Source organism: Anas acuta, chromosome 1 (assembly GCF_963932015.1).
Source record: "Anas acuta chromosome 1, bAnaAcu1.1, whole genome shotgun sequence".
Taxonomy (NCBI): domain Eukaryota; kingdom Metazoa; phylum Chordata; class Aves; order Anseriformes; family Anatidae; genus Anas; species Anas acuta.
In genome coordinates, this window is record NC_088979.1 from 119,241,799 (window position 1) to 119,255,826 (window position 14,028).

Here is a 14,028-nt window from a genome sequence, read left to right on the forward strand (position 1 = left end):
TAAGTTGCTGCTCTTCTAGGAAAGCCCATTTACTGCATTTCCCAAGCTGGCCTGAATATTTCAAAGCTCCACGTGTCCCCACTCCTACAAACACGTTATGGCTATTTCTTTTGATGATCCCAACTATGAGGATGCTGGAGGAGGCTTTGCTGCCTGGTCACACAAGACAGAGCTGATTAAGCTTGTGTTCCTTTCCCTGCCTGTTCCTTTAATAATTCCCGAGCAACAAAACACGGGGAGGCAGAGAGGTTCATGAGGGAGAAATTAAGGGGAAGTAGTTAACGTTGCTACCAATTTAGCTGATGATATTAAAACCAAAGATGTTTGCAGGCACAGAACATGACACATCAGCCTGTTACTCATGATCTCACCAACAGCCTGGTTAACTCTTTACATCTGACCCTGTGGAAGACGAGGGACAAATGTAACCAAAAAAGGGTATGTCTGTCCACCCTTATAAACATAACTTTTAGCTGTATCTTCACATACCCTATACAGTTGTATGTTTGCTTACCCTTACAAACATACCTTTTACGTGTGTTTTCATGGACCCTATACACTTTTTTTCCCCCCCAGATGCTTCTGATACTGTGTCTGACTGCTTATTATCTCAGCACCCAAGTTATACTTGTAGCACAGCTTAACTCCACTCGGTGTTACCATCCAAAAACAATTCCCACAAACAATCAAAACATTCTTGCAAGAAAACCAACCAACCAACCTAACACATCAGGATCCTGGAGGTTTCTGGGGAAAAGCCTAGTTCCTAAAAGGCCTCTCAGGCCCCTATTTCCCCTCTTGCACATTTGCACAACTGAAGAAAGAAACAGGGCTCTCCCCACCCTTGACTGTAAGCAACATGCTCTATCACCTCAAATGCTGTAAGGAATTGAGGAGAAAGACAAAACTCCTCTGAAGACTTGGGATGGTGACAGAGACTGGTCAGGCAGTTCAGTTGTGGGCCAAATTCTCAGCCAACTGTGTAAGTAGGTGGTGAACGACACTACTAAGGCTACGTACCCTGTTAAAAAGGCAGTGTTTGCATGGTAATTTGAAAATCTCCTTCATTTCTAGACCTAGCAAGTGCACAAGGCCAGCACCACACCGTAAATCCCAGTCAAGAAACAGAACAGATCCTGATGCACACAGCAGTCTTTCATACTAAACGTAATAACAATCTGCATTCCTCTGTCAAAACATAAATAATGTACTGGGACAGTGTCACCTTGTGGTTGTTTGCTGGCATAGCGGCCAACTGAGAGGGGATGCTCTGCACCTAGTCCCCTCGGCCCCTAAAAGCCTTGGCTCAGCAATGCCAACCCCAAATACCCCCTCTGCAGGAGGACAGCACCCCTGCCATCTGCCCAGCATACACCCTGCACCCAGGCATTAGCAGCTTTTGCATTAACATCTCCTAAACCCCTCAGAGATACGCAGGCATTAAACAGCTGAGCTTGCTCCCCAGCTTACGGCAGCTACCAAAATTTGGGAAACAGAGCTGTGAGAGGAAGGGAGCTGCTAAGTTCAGACATAGGAAGGGTGAGCAATGAAATGCCACTTGTCCCCTTGCGAACCTGCTGCCTTGCAAGGTGCAAAAACTGGCACATCTTCTTGCTCCTAGCGCTCCAGCCCTACGGAGAAAGCAGCTTTTGAAAACTGTTGAGCGGAAGGAAGAAAAAATAGGGCCCTAATTCAAAGTTAGTGCTAAGCAAGGAAATTCAGACACCAAACTGTGCTCTTAATGGAGAACTAATGGATGTTAATTAACCACCAATTGACAAAGAACATATTTACTGTAGTTTAACAGCTCTGCAAATAGACACAAACTCATTTACACATGTTTAAACCTTAATAAATACATTTGCAGTCATTGGCCGCTTAAGTTGATGTTCAGACTGTCCCCTATAGTAAATCTAAAGGGATACATTTGGTTGCAAAAGTTATTGCACATTAATTAAACATTAGCTCATTGCAGAAAACCAAATAAGTTGATGGTAAATGGCCTCTTTCATCAATACTGGTTTATTACACGGCTATTAAAGAGCTGCACGCAAAAAAATGAAGAAAAACCACCCCTGCAAACAGCTTTCTCTCTGCACTGTCATCCCCACCTTTGCAAAGTAAGCACGTGCACGGGGCCTCCTGATAAGGGAGAGCTCCCCAGGATAAGGTGAGGAGGGCCAGGATGATGTGGATTTACTGCAGGCAATGCTCAAAGCAGAGGCTTTCTGAGGGCGGCTGGATTGTGGTGAGCAGGCACCAGCATTTCTAGAAGTGGTTCTGAGCAAAAGGCATGGGATGGAAGAGCGTGTGGTGACACCTAAAAGGAGAGGTGGTGGGATGGATTCTGAGAGTTTTTGCTCTATAAACTTTGTTTCTGGCAGTCCTGCGAGCCTTTTACTTGATTCCTTTCCTGGTTTTCTCACTTTGGTCAACATCACCTCCCTTTCTGCTACTACATTCACTACCCATTCAAAACCCCGCAGCTCTCAGCACAATCCCACATCCCTCCTTCTCCTCCCATCCCATTCCTCAGCACGGTCCTTAAGGTTGCTTTTTGACTGCATCCACCTATTTGGCCCTGAAAGCACTCCGGTTGCTTCCCAAAGGTCTCTTGTAAGGGTTAAAACAATACCATATGTCAAACGCCCTAAGGTCCCCTCAAAGAAAATGCTGGACACAGACAAAGGAGGAACTGTCACGCTCCCTACAGAAATGCACAGCATAAAGTTAAATCGCATTTTCCTGAGGTTGCTTCATTCTCCAATGCTGTTGCAGAAGCCTCCAGCGGAGGGAGCTTAAAATAACTAAAAAACCCTTTACTTTCAAGAGACAGACTGACTTAATTAAGTCGTCGTTTTGTACTTTATAAAATAACAATAATAATAAAGAAAAAATCTCAGGAAGAGGAAAAAAGGAAGTAATCAGCATTCATCAAACAGGAAGTGTCCGGACCAAACGGTGAAGAAGTGCTTTCAGACTTTGAGAGAATACAAATAGTGAGAAATAGAAAACACAAATTAAATTACGAATCATAAAATTTTCCTCTGTTCACACAGCTCAGGCAACACTGTCTGGGGCCAATTTATTACCAGGCTCAACAACAAATAAGCTCACGAGTCCCGTGCTGAAATAACCTTTACTCATTCCAGAATAAAACTACCATAGGGGTCTGGTAAGCAAAGATAAATTACAGCTGCCTGTCAGAAATAATGATGATAATCCTTTCCACTCCCACAACATCTGGGGATTACAACAATCTTTGCAGACAATACAGAAACCTGAAATACTCCACATAAGGAAGCAAAGTGTGTAATCAACAAGTTCACAGCTAGAGAAACTGAGGCACGAGCAGAAGAAGTAAGTCCAGCATCACAGCACGACTTTGATCCCTGTTCTCACCTTGGCCTGCATCTCATTAGGGTGGGAAGGACTCCACTGATTTTGGAGGGGTTTTCTTGGTTTATGTATCACTGTCAGCCTCTCAGCAGATGGATCACAGCAGCTCTCGGGCCCTGTGGTTGTGGGCCAGGTCCTCTTCTGCCAGGGGCTATTCAAAAGCAACTGAAGGAGCTGAATAAAAAAGGATTTCCCTGTCCCAGAGTTTGTAATGGACATGAGGCTGCACCCCTTTGCATTTAACGTGGCAATTGCACCTAGAGAGCATGGCTGTGCTACCATCTGGCAAAAGGCTCACAGATTTGAGGACCTTGATGGCTGGGATGAACTTTCTCTGATGTGGAGGGTATATGTTGTGTTCCAGTGATTGAGCCTAGACAAGAGCACACAGGCTGAGCTACCTCCTCCAAGCTCAGCAGTTTCCCCTTCAGCCTAAGTGGGGGAGACTCACAGTTGTGGGAACAGAAGGCGGCACAAAATACAGCAAAAAAACTATTTTTAAGCCATTGCACACGTGTGAGCAGGGCTTTGCCACTAGTAGAGCCTTACCACAATGAAATCCTGGCTAATTCACATCCAATTCCTTGCAGGCAGGCACAGGCTTGGCTGCAAACCTCTCTCTTACACAACCAGCCCAACCCAACCCTTCCCTCACTGAGGCCCTACCTCACAATCAGATCTCCTGCTGAGGCTGTAAAACTAACAAGAAGGAAGCAGAACAAGAGCAGTGCACCCAGGAAAGCGATGCCTGTGGATCCGGTGTGCTCGGAAGGCACCCAGCTGTTTTGCCTTCGAGAGGCACAACTCACACAGTACCTGTCAGCCCAAGGCATCCAAGTCTGCTGTGCCAAGATGCCTTTTCCTCCTCAGCTACAGGCAGCTGCACAGTCCCCTCTTCTTTCCCCAGATGTCCTTGCATGCTCTGCTGCGAATTCAACCTGTCTGTCAAAACTGCCCACCCCTTCTCCCGGGGAAGCAGTAGCTGGGGGCGAGTTGTGGGGGTTCCTTCAGAGAATCTGCAGCTTCATTAAAGGAATTGGCACCTGTGCTCAATTATGGAAACTCCCTGCCAAAATTACCGACAGGGTAACTGCTGCTGTGGAGCTAGAGCAGTTTCTGGCCCTTGCTCCGAGCTTCTGAACGTGGTCTCTGACAAGATCTGTGCAATGAAATGACTTTATGGCTTTGCCATACATTACATCCAAATTAGAAGAGGCTGGCAGCCATGCAGCTGGCATAGCATAGCAGCAATCATCCTTACAAGATGCAGAAGGCATCAGGAGGGCTATTCCATCCTCAACCAGAGGCAGGGGTGGGAAAGAGAAGGACAACACTCCAGCAGCACCACTGTGTGCCTCCTTTCCTCTCCTAGTGATCTGCAGGGGAAGAAATCTCTTCCCAGTGCCCAGCCCCTGGTGTTCCCACCTCATTTTTCAGCTTTGCCAGAAGCTGTGATCTTTCCCTGTGCCAATGCAAAATTCCCTTCAAGTGCCTGCAGTTCTGTTTCTCCTCCTCCCCAGGCATCCTCTCGCTGTGCTGGTAGCTGCAGGATATGCACAACAAAACGTCTGCCTGCAGGTGCTGAGCAGTGATAGATGCGGGCAGCTGGCTGGCCAGCCGGGACCTCACCTGCTTCGCTCTTGATGAACTACTCCTTCTGTACTTTAATTGCTTTTAATGTTTCCCCCCATTTAGGCATCCATCTCCTCCTCCTGACCCTTCCAGATTCTCTTCGAGCTGTTTGGTGGACAACACCTCCCCCAAAGCTGCCCACGAGCACAGAGCACACACAGCTTTCCTCACACCTTTGCTTCACCATGCAGCCAACCTGAGCTGACCCACAGATGCCAAACCCTACCACAAAGCAGGACTAAAGCTTGCTGCTTGCAGACAGCCCGAGGACCTTTCAAGCTCCCTAGAAGACACCAAGGAGTCTCAAGGCAGACAAAAGGTGGGAGTCAATAATAAGCAACCTAAAAAGAACTCTTTTAGGATAATGAACACAAGCATTGCCCTGCATCTTGGATCAATACACCTTATCTGTTGAATATGATATAACTACACTTTCTTTTTCTTTTCTTCTACAGATTGTAGTCTTGATGACTATCCTAGAAAGCAGCATCTTATTCAGCCTAAACCACTTCTGGTCTATAAAGGACCTTCTGACCAAGTCCAGCCCCCTGCAACTGCAAACAATTTCAACCAGAGGATTCGGAGGAGAAAGAGGAACCAAATCCTGCTCCTTTCTCATGTCTCTGCAGTAGGGGCACTTGTGGCATTGTGGTGGAACAGCCAGTCTGTGATGTGGTTCGTCAGAAGCACCTCGTGCAGCCACCACCACAACGCATCCCTGTGTCCGTCTGCTATCCCCAACCCATTTCCAACCCAAGAGATAAAGGCAAATGGCTGTAACCACCCAACAAAAAGAAACAACCAAGTTCCTCAGATAATCTCCTTCACTTTCAACAGTGTTTGTGAAGGGAAAATGGTCCCAAAAAGGGAGCCACGACTGAAGTAGGCTTAAGTGAAGAGATACACTGCAATAGTCACGCTGATGGAAGCAGAGAGAGGAGATCGCCCTTCACTAATTTACAGCAGTGGCTGTTTCCCAAATGAGACATAAAATGGCTGTACTTCTCAAGTCTATAAAAAGAAGCATCGGAGTATGTATTTTACCTGGCAACATTCACACGGCTAGAGAAGGGAACATAAGAAGGCACGTCAAGAAAAGGCTGTCAGAGTTAATGCCCAGTTAAAAAACTGTTAGGCAGTATTTAAGGGATAGATAATTTTACAAGGATTAGAAGTTTGTCCAGGTGTCAAGTAAAAATTCAGAATCAAGTCTACAACATTTTAAGCAAAAGCGACACCCCTGCCTTTATTCTACTCATGGGGTTTATGCTAGATGTGGGAGAGGGAAAAGGGGCACTTTGACCCTTTTAGGCAGATTTCTAGATGGGACCACGGCAGATGTGAAGTTCTGGAGTCATACAAAATTCAGAGACTATTACACTGAGATGTGACAGATGGTATGGAAGCATGGAATATTCAAAGACCAGTGCATTAACTTCATAAATATTAAATGCATCCTTATGGATTTTTTAGTGATTATATTTGTGACTATATAGGTAAACCAGCTAAAATTTTCTGCACATAGTAGAAGACCCCAGGCAAGGATTTAAACCAAACTTTCCAGTGCCAGGAAGGGAAGGCTAAAGTCATTAAACCATATAAGCACCTGGGCCAACAAAAGCACATCAGACTTGAACTACCTGCTACAGTCTCTTCAAGGACATGAGCTCTATGTGTGTGGTAGAACATGGGAGCATTCCCCAGAAGAACCAATTGTATGACCAAGCTGTGACAAGATACTAACATACCATTTTGTTTTTTTTTTTGCATGGGAAGGACAGCCAAGTAGGTGGTGAGAAACATGGCATGCCCTGAAATTTAAGTAAGATTCAGGTTTAATCTTTAATTTAATCCTTGACAACCACCTATTGAGCTTTACAGATTATTATTTTAAGTTTGTGAGCCAATGATGACGAAGAAGATAGTACGGAATAGCTGCACAGCATCACCTCCCAGGAGTTTAGGTGGCAGTCAAGGTCCTGAGGACAGCAAGGTGTCATTTGCACTGGCAGCACCCGAACCAGCTGTGGGGTCTCCCTTCCTATAACCAGCTGTGGATGAAACTGGGGCTCTGATGTGGCTCTAGCAGGAGTGGACGTGTGGTATGGGAAATACTCTGCAGAACTGGCACCTAGGCACAGCCTCCCTGCGTGCCGCATGCTGCGCTGGCAGCTGAGTCATCATTTACAAGCGTTATCATTTCCACAGGCTGATGTTTTCCAACTGACCTCCCCCTGACTTCTGCTGCTGCACCAGACACCCATGCAAAGAGCGGCTCTGTCAGCCTCTCCGAGCCTGCCGTCCTTATTGCCCATTCCACGTTATTAATTACGTACCCACACCAGCTACAGAGATGGAATTGCAGCCAAGTTCCTCCTCCGATCCCGAGATTCCCCTGAAGTTCATTAACAGTTGTACTGTAACTGCTGTTGAGCTCGCCACATTTCCAGTCAAGACTTCGTACCAAATGAGGTTACCAAATAATGACTTAATTGCGAACACGGGGTAATTTATATATTGAAATTAAAGATTAAGCCTTAATCTTAATTAAATCTCGCAAAAGTTCAGTAAAGCTGCCCAAATTACAAAAAAATAAAAAGATGTATTGATTATTTGAGAAATGGAAATCACATTTAATAAATACAGTAGTGAGCCATTAAGGGAATGGGGAGATCAGAAAAAGCACTAACTGGTGATTAAAAGAAGATAAATATTTATTAAATGTTGCTGTGATTTATTAAGCTGTGTTGGGCTAAACAAATGTAATTTGATATCTGAATCATATCTCATTCTGATACAGCCTTCATTAAATCTGAAGTCTTGGCTTTAAATGGATATCATATGTTCCCTTCAGTTCTTAATCTCTTTGAAATATCAGTTTGATGCTGTGGAAGACGTTGAAAGTCACAGAGACTGAAGCCTCCTGCCTACCAATGAAGTTGTTTTGCACTACAGGTGAGCAGCCAACTTCCCATTCCTCAGGGCTCTCCTACCCAGGACCTGTGGCAACCTTGCGTTGTCTCTTGGTGGCAGGGCAATATTCAGATTTAAAAACCATTCGGTCCAAAGACCAGGCAGGAACAGCACAGCTTCACATTTCAAGCAGTCCCCATCCTTCCCTTAGAGTACTCCAAGAAACAAAGTGCAGGTCTGAGACAGGATAATATCCTCTGCAGACTTTAAAGCAGAGGAGACGACTGTCACGTTAATGCAGCTGCTGCCCAGCAGAACATCAGCTGAGGTCAGCTATGCAAAAACATCTGCCCCCTGGTCGATACCCAGTAATTAGCGCAGCACCAAACAGCTCAGCTGATGCAACTTTCTGGCTGAGATGCGGATCACGTATGGGAGCTGAGAAATTCATTCATCTGAGGTTCACAGAGCAGCCTTATCTCAGGCCCCTTGCAGAGGAAGGTGAGGGTCTGTTACAGCGTGAGGTATTTGAATACGAGCTTTTCTCGAGGTTAGACAGCGAGTTACCTCCCTGTCTTAAATGCACTCTCATGCTCTCTTCTCAGCCTCTATTTGGAAGAGGAGCTTCTTGTTGGAAATTACCAGCATAAATGAATTTCTGCTCATAATTACATTTGCACAGGGCTAAAATGAAGTTACTGTGCTCTTTCCTAATGCTACAAGAAAAAGTTATGGACTGCTGGTGAGAATCCTTGGCTATGATGTTGTGATCATGGAAAAAGATTGCCTGGAGAAGTATGATTTGACTTCTGCATGTTCATCTGAATCTGCATGTTGCAAAAATGACTCCTTCCCTGCCATCTCCCTGTTCTCACCTTCCTCCCAAACCCACTCCCCCAAAAAAAAGAGAGAGAAAAAGAGGAAGAAGGAACATCAACGTTCCACAAATGGGAGAGGGGAAGAGACAATCATACGCTATTTCTTTTGTCTTTGCAGGAAATGAGGATCAAAATCAGATTGCGCTAGACTATGGGATCAAATGTATTGAAATGCAAGTTCTACCTCTCTCATCTCTAGTATCTGCTTCTCCGCAGTCATGTGAGTACAGAGGAGTGCAGCAGCAGGACAGGAGGGAGTAGAGTGTGCCAAAGCCACTTCAGATCTCAGAGCACTTGATATTTTGAAGGTAAAACCCAATCATCTCTTTTGGAAGCATTCTTACTCTTTCCAGGCACCCTCGTGAAAGCCAGGGTCCAGCCTCAAGGGCCAAGGAGATTCATTAAGCCAGATCAAACATCTCATTTTATTAAAGAGCAGCTGTGAGAGATGCCTTTGCATTGTATGCAGCTTTCCTGTAGGAATTTCATGATAGCAAACTCCTGGCACTTTCTCTCCCTTATGCAAGCAGGAGTTGACCTAGCACAAAGTCATTAATTTCGATGTGCTTAGCCAGAGGAAAAGGGGAAAAAAAAAAGACCTGACTTTAAAATCCTGTCTACCAACACAGCCAAACAGATTCTTCTTCTGGAACTCATTTTTGGGTTGAAAACATGAGCAAAAAGTTCAAGGGCCCAAAGCAATTGTCTTGGAAAGTTTTAAGCTACCGAAGAGAGCAGGTTTAGGGCCATAACTACAATAAACACAGCAAATGAATAAGAGTCTCCTGGCAAGAATAAACCAGAATTGCAGAGGCTGATGTTGCCAGTGAAAAGAACATGAAGGTAACCAAGTGAAGAAACAGCATGAGGAGGATTATCCTTATTTGGAAGCAATCCATTCCAGCAATAAATTAAGCCAAGGATCTCTGCATCAGAAAACTGCAGGGCAACCTATTAAGCTAAAGGACAATCTGCTTTTTCTGTCACCTTTGAGCCCTGCCTGAATGGTGACGGAAAGAAGCATTCCGGTGATGAACACATATGTTATTTCTATAGTAGTAATGGTTGGCTGGAAGTCACAGAGACACTGAAATCATTTCCCTCAACACTGCTAGTGCAAGGGCCTGATCTTCAGCAGCAATACCAGTGGCATTGCAACACCATGGTGTTGGGATGGGATCTGTGAAATAGTCACTCAGAGCCCAGTGAGGCATCTCTCACTACGGTGTTAGAAGACACAGTGATCACGGACAAGAAATTTTAAAACTCTACATGTGCTTAGCTCAAAGGTTTCTCTGGATCTGCCAGATATACTACAACCTGGAGTGTTTACAGGCCACACTTACTGCAGGAAAGCAGCATCCATGATTAAGGGATTTCTGAGCAACAAACAGAGGCTATGTTTCACTGAGGTTTAAACTGCAAAGGAGAGGTCTCTAAAATGAACGCACTGCATAGAAATGGGAGAATATGGTTGAAAGATAAGCTCCAGCAAATCTGAAATGTATATTTGGTACATGCATAATATGACAGAAAAAAAAAAAGAGTACATAGGTTTTGGATGGCTGTATCCCTCTACACTTTCAGGTAGCTGCTCTATCAACACCAGGACTTGTGTAATGCCTGGTATTCCCTCCTGTGTGACAGCCTTGCAGTGTATTTTTATCTCCACCTCCACCACCAGCTGCTCTTCTAGTCGCAAGGCCCCAAGGGCTGCCCTGATGGCTCTCAGAGCTGACATGTCACTCCTGCTGGTCTCCCAGTGCCGGGCCTTCCCGTAGAAAGATGAGGCACCCAGCGATCCCCAGCTGCACGCTCCTTGTGGCACTGACAGCAAACAGCCTGTACCCGACAAAACACTCAAGCACGTCCAACTTCCTCTCGTTCCCACCGTGATACTCACGCTGGTGCAAAACCCTTCTCTAAAAGCTCAACCGAGGCTGACAAACACATACGGACTGTGAAAAGGGCAGAGCACCAGAAAAGGTTCCTTGTTTTTAAACAACGGTGACAAAAAGTAATTCCTCACTGCAGCATTACCTCCAACGCGAGCTCTCAATCGCACTGTACGAAGACATCTTCTCCCAGCTCTGTTTTTAAGTCCAGCTGACTCCAGAAAGGAGCCCCAGAGGTGCTGCTGGCTGCTCCTTCTGTCCGGAGGGGAACCCAGCCCCAAGCCGTGCTCTGCTGGCAAGGCCAAAGCACTTTGCTCCTCTGTCCTGTGCTGTCCACAGGAACTACTGAGAAGGGGAGATGTTGGTGTTTGGCAGGTCAGACGTGATCCCTAGCTATGCTATCAGCCCCCTCATAAAATATTTCTACCCGTGATAAAACACCGTTGCTGTCACTATCAGGCACTTGGTCTTTATCTGCCTAACTCTTACAGGCCTCGTTATTCAGGCAGGTCCTGGGACACCTTGAAGGGGAGATCTCACCCAATGTCAGATACACCAACTGTCTTGACTTTTCTGATCCTTTTCTTTCCTTCAGCCCCTCCTGAGCTCGCAAAGCAGCAGAGGGCAGTCCACGTTCCTCTCCAACAAACCCCAGGGCAAGAGCTGAGGGGACCCTAAGCTGCCATAGGACCACCCCACTAGTCCTAGTCTAGGTTTTGCAGAGCAAAGACAAGTACCTGAGCTGTCCATACTGGTTTTGATAACAACACTGGGAATGAAAATATTCAAATATGTAAGATAAAAGAGAAATAAAGGCCTCTGAGGAGACTGTGGCTATGGGGATACATGCTGGGGCAGGGACAGCCCCAAGGGACTGGGCCTGTGGAGAACCAGTGCCAGAGCAGAGGAAATGCATGAGGAGAAAGGAGAAGGGGAAAAAAAGAGAAAGAAACCAGGAGTGGCAGCAAGAAACCATCATGTACTGACCCAGCCTCCTGTACTGCCCCATCCAAAGGACCAGCAGGGACCGGGTGTATGCAACCTGTGGCCAAAACCAGGTGTGCTGTTGGAAGGGGACTACGACTTCCCCCATCTTTGTTTCATTGTTTTCCTTCCATGTTTCCCAGACTTTTAATTACTGACTCATATACTACTTTAACTGGCAATAAATTAAAGTCAAACTCCCCAACTGAAAACTGTTTTGCCCGTGACAATGAAGCAAAGTGTTTTCCTCGAGTGCAGCAGAAGAGCCCAAGCAAACTCCAAAGCAATACCGTGGGAGCAGGGTCCCTGGTGGCACAGCGGCCTCCTTGCTCAAGCTTAGCTCCAGCCAGAGGCTTTATTCCACACGCTGATTGCTTACAAAGATCAGAATAGCAGTTATGGTGCTGCTTTCAGTAAAGAGAGATAAACTGCTGCTGGTTGGTATCCACCTCGCGTAGGTTCTTCAATCTCTTTTGTCTCACAATTTCTCTCAGGAGCCCATCTAATGTAAATAGCTTGGAAATACAAGGTATGCTCTGTGAAACTCTTTAGCTAAGAATTACACAGCGGTATCTGCCACTTTTGCCGTATGTTTGACCCAGGCACGTATGGTAGATCTCCCACTGTGCTTCTACGAAGCCCTGATCTGTTTCCTTAGACACTAAGCCCCATAACAGTTACAATACAACTTTCAGGATCACATCATAGCACCAAACCAGCTCCCTGCAGATGCACAGATATATACCACTATCATACCTTTTAATAGCAAAATCAGAACCCTGAAAGTGAAACGATACATTTAAAACCTGAAACAATTACTGCCCTTCTGTAGAGAACTTCTGTATGGAATACATGGGTGGCAAAACACAGTCAAGGAGGCAGCAAGTGGGGGTGTAATGCAGAAATCATGCAGTCTGCCCATTAAGATGCTTCTATTACATGTGCTGGAGTTATTCCTGTACAAGTCACACGGGTTACAGAGGCACCTGATCCTCTATCCTTCATTCTAGAAAAGCTCATTCATCCTGCTACAACAATCGAAAATAGCCTGGGTAAGTGCAAGCACTCTAAATAAATAAATAAAGAATTGGCAGATTACTAAGTAAGATTGCTCATCCCCTTCTTTCTGACAATTTCTAGAAAGTTATCAGTACAGGAAGGACTATAACATTTGTCTGAAATAGAGGATGTTTGGCAACGGTGCTTGCAAAATTGTAAATGCACTAGATTGGAACTCTACTATTCACAGTTTAGGATGAAAACAAGAAAATCCCTAGAGGAATCAGAGAGGGATTCTGAGAGAACCTTAATATAATAACCATTCTGCTAGAGAACAAGTTTTAGGAGGAGCGGTAGAGGGAACTGGGGTTACTTATCCTAGAGAAAAGGAGGCTCAGGGGAGACCTTATCACTCTCTACAACTACCTCAAAGGAGGCCATAGTGAGGTGGGGGTCAGTCTGTTCTCCCAAGCAACAAACAACAGGATGAGGAAATAGCCTCAAGTTGTGCCATGGGAGGTTTAGGTTAGATATTAGAAGAAATTTCTTCACTGAAAGGGTTGTGAAGCATTGGAACAGGCTGCCCTGGGAAGTGGTTGAGTCACCATCCCTGGAAGTATTTAAAGGACATGTAAATGTGGTGGTTAGGGACATGGTTTAGTGGTAGACTTCACAGTGATGGGTTAATGGTTGGACTTGATGATCTTAGAGGTCTTTTCCAACCCGAATGATTCTATGATTTTTTGATTCAGCATCCATCACGTCCTTCCTTCCACATCTGCCAGCATACCTTCTTTAAAACTCTCAGCATGCCAACTCCTGCTCCAGGTAAGCTTAGACTTCATTTTTATACCCTTTTTAAAAGGGGATGAATAGGTAGAGATAAATGAAAATAGTTCATAATGACTAAGGGAGTAGTAGAGCCCCAAAGCCCTTGCACGCTGACTGCTAGACCCTATCAAGGCTTCCTGGGTACAAACACCTTCCTTGGAGTAGCCTGCTGAAGAACCCTGTCAAAAAGGGGGACTTCTGGATTAGGTTGGAATTAAGGTTAGTGATGTCTTCAGAGATATGATAAGAAAGAGAGGTGCAGTGAAGAGATAATAGAAACCTTTTTGTACCAACATCACTCATAGCTGGAAAAGAAGACAGCAGCTATAGCATTTAGAGATCAGAAACACAGAGAAAGGGAAGCTATTAGGAGTCAAGTCCTAACTTTGGAGTGGGGTTGAGGGGGGATAGACAATGCTGTACAGGGGTAGGAACAGATCTGGGGAGTACAGCAGCTGCGTTTGCGAGCGAGATGTTTAATATAATTAACACATGCC

General features: G+C 45.3%; 1 protein-coding gene and 1 long non-coding RNA gene across 3 annotated transcripts in view; one reads left to right on the forward strand and one right to left on the reverse strand.

Moving 5' to 3' along the window:
- The window catches only part of LSAMP (limbic system associated membrane protein), an 878,636-nt gene that overhangs the window by 274,815 nt on the left and 589,793 nt on the right, over positions 1-14,028 (reverse strand). The gene's annotated exons all lie outside the window — the stretch shown is intronic.
- LOC137863987 (uncharacterized) lies at positions 4,240-6,776 on the forward strand. The gene is made up of 2 exons (XR_011101251.1): positions 4,240-5,350; positions 5,487-6,776. It is a non-coding gene; the product is annotated as an uncharacterized lncRNA (long non-coding RNA).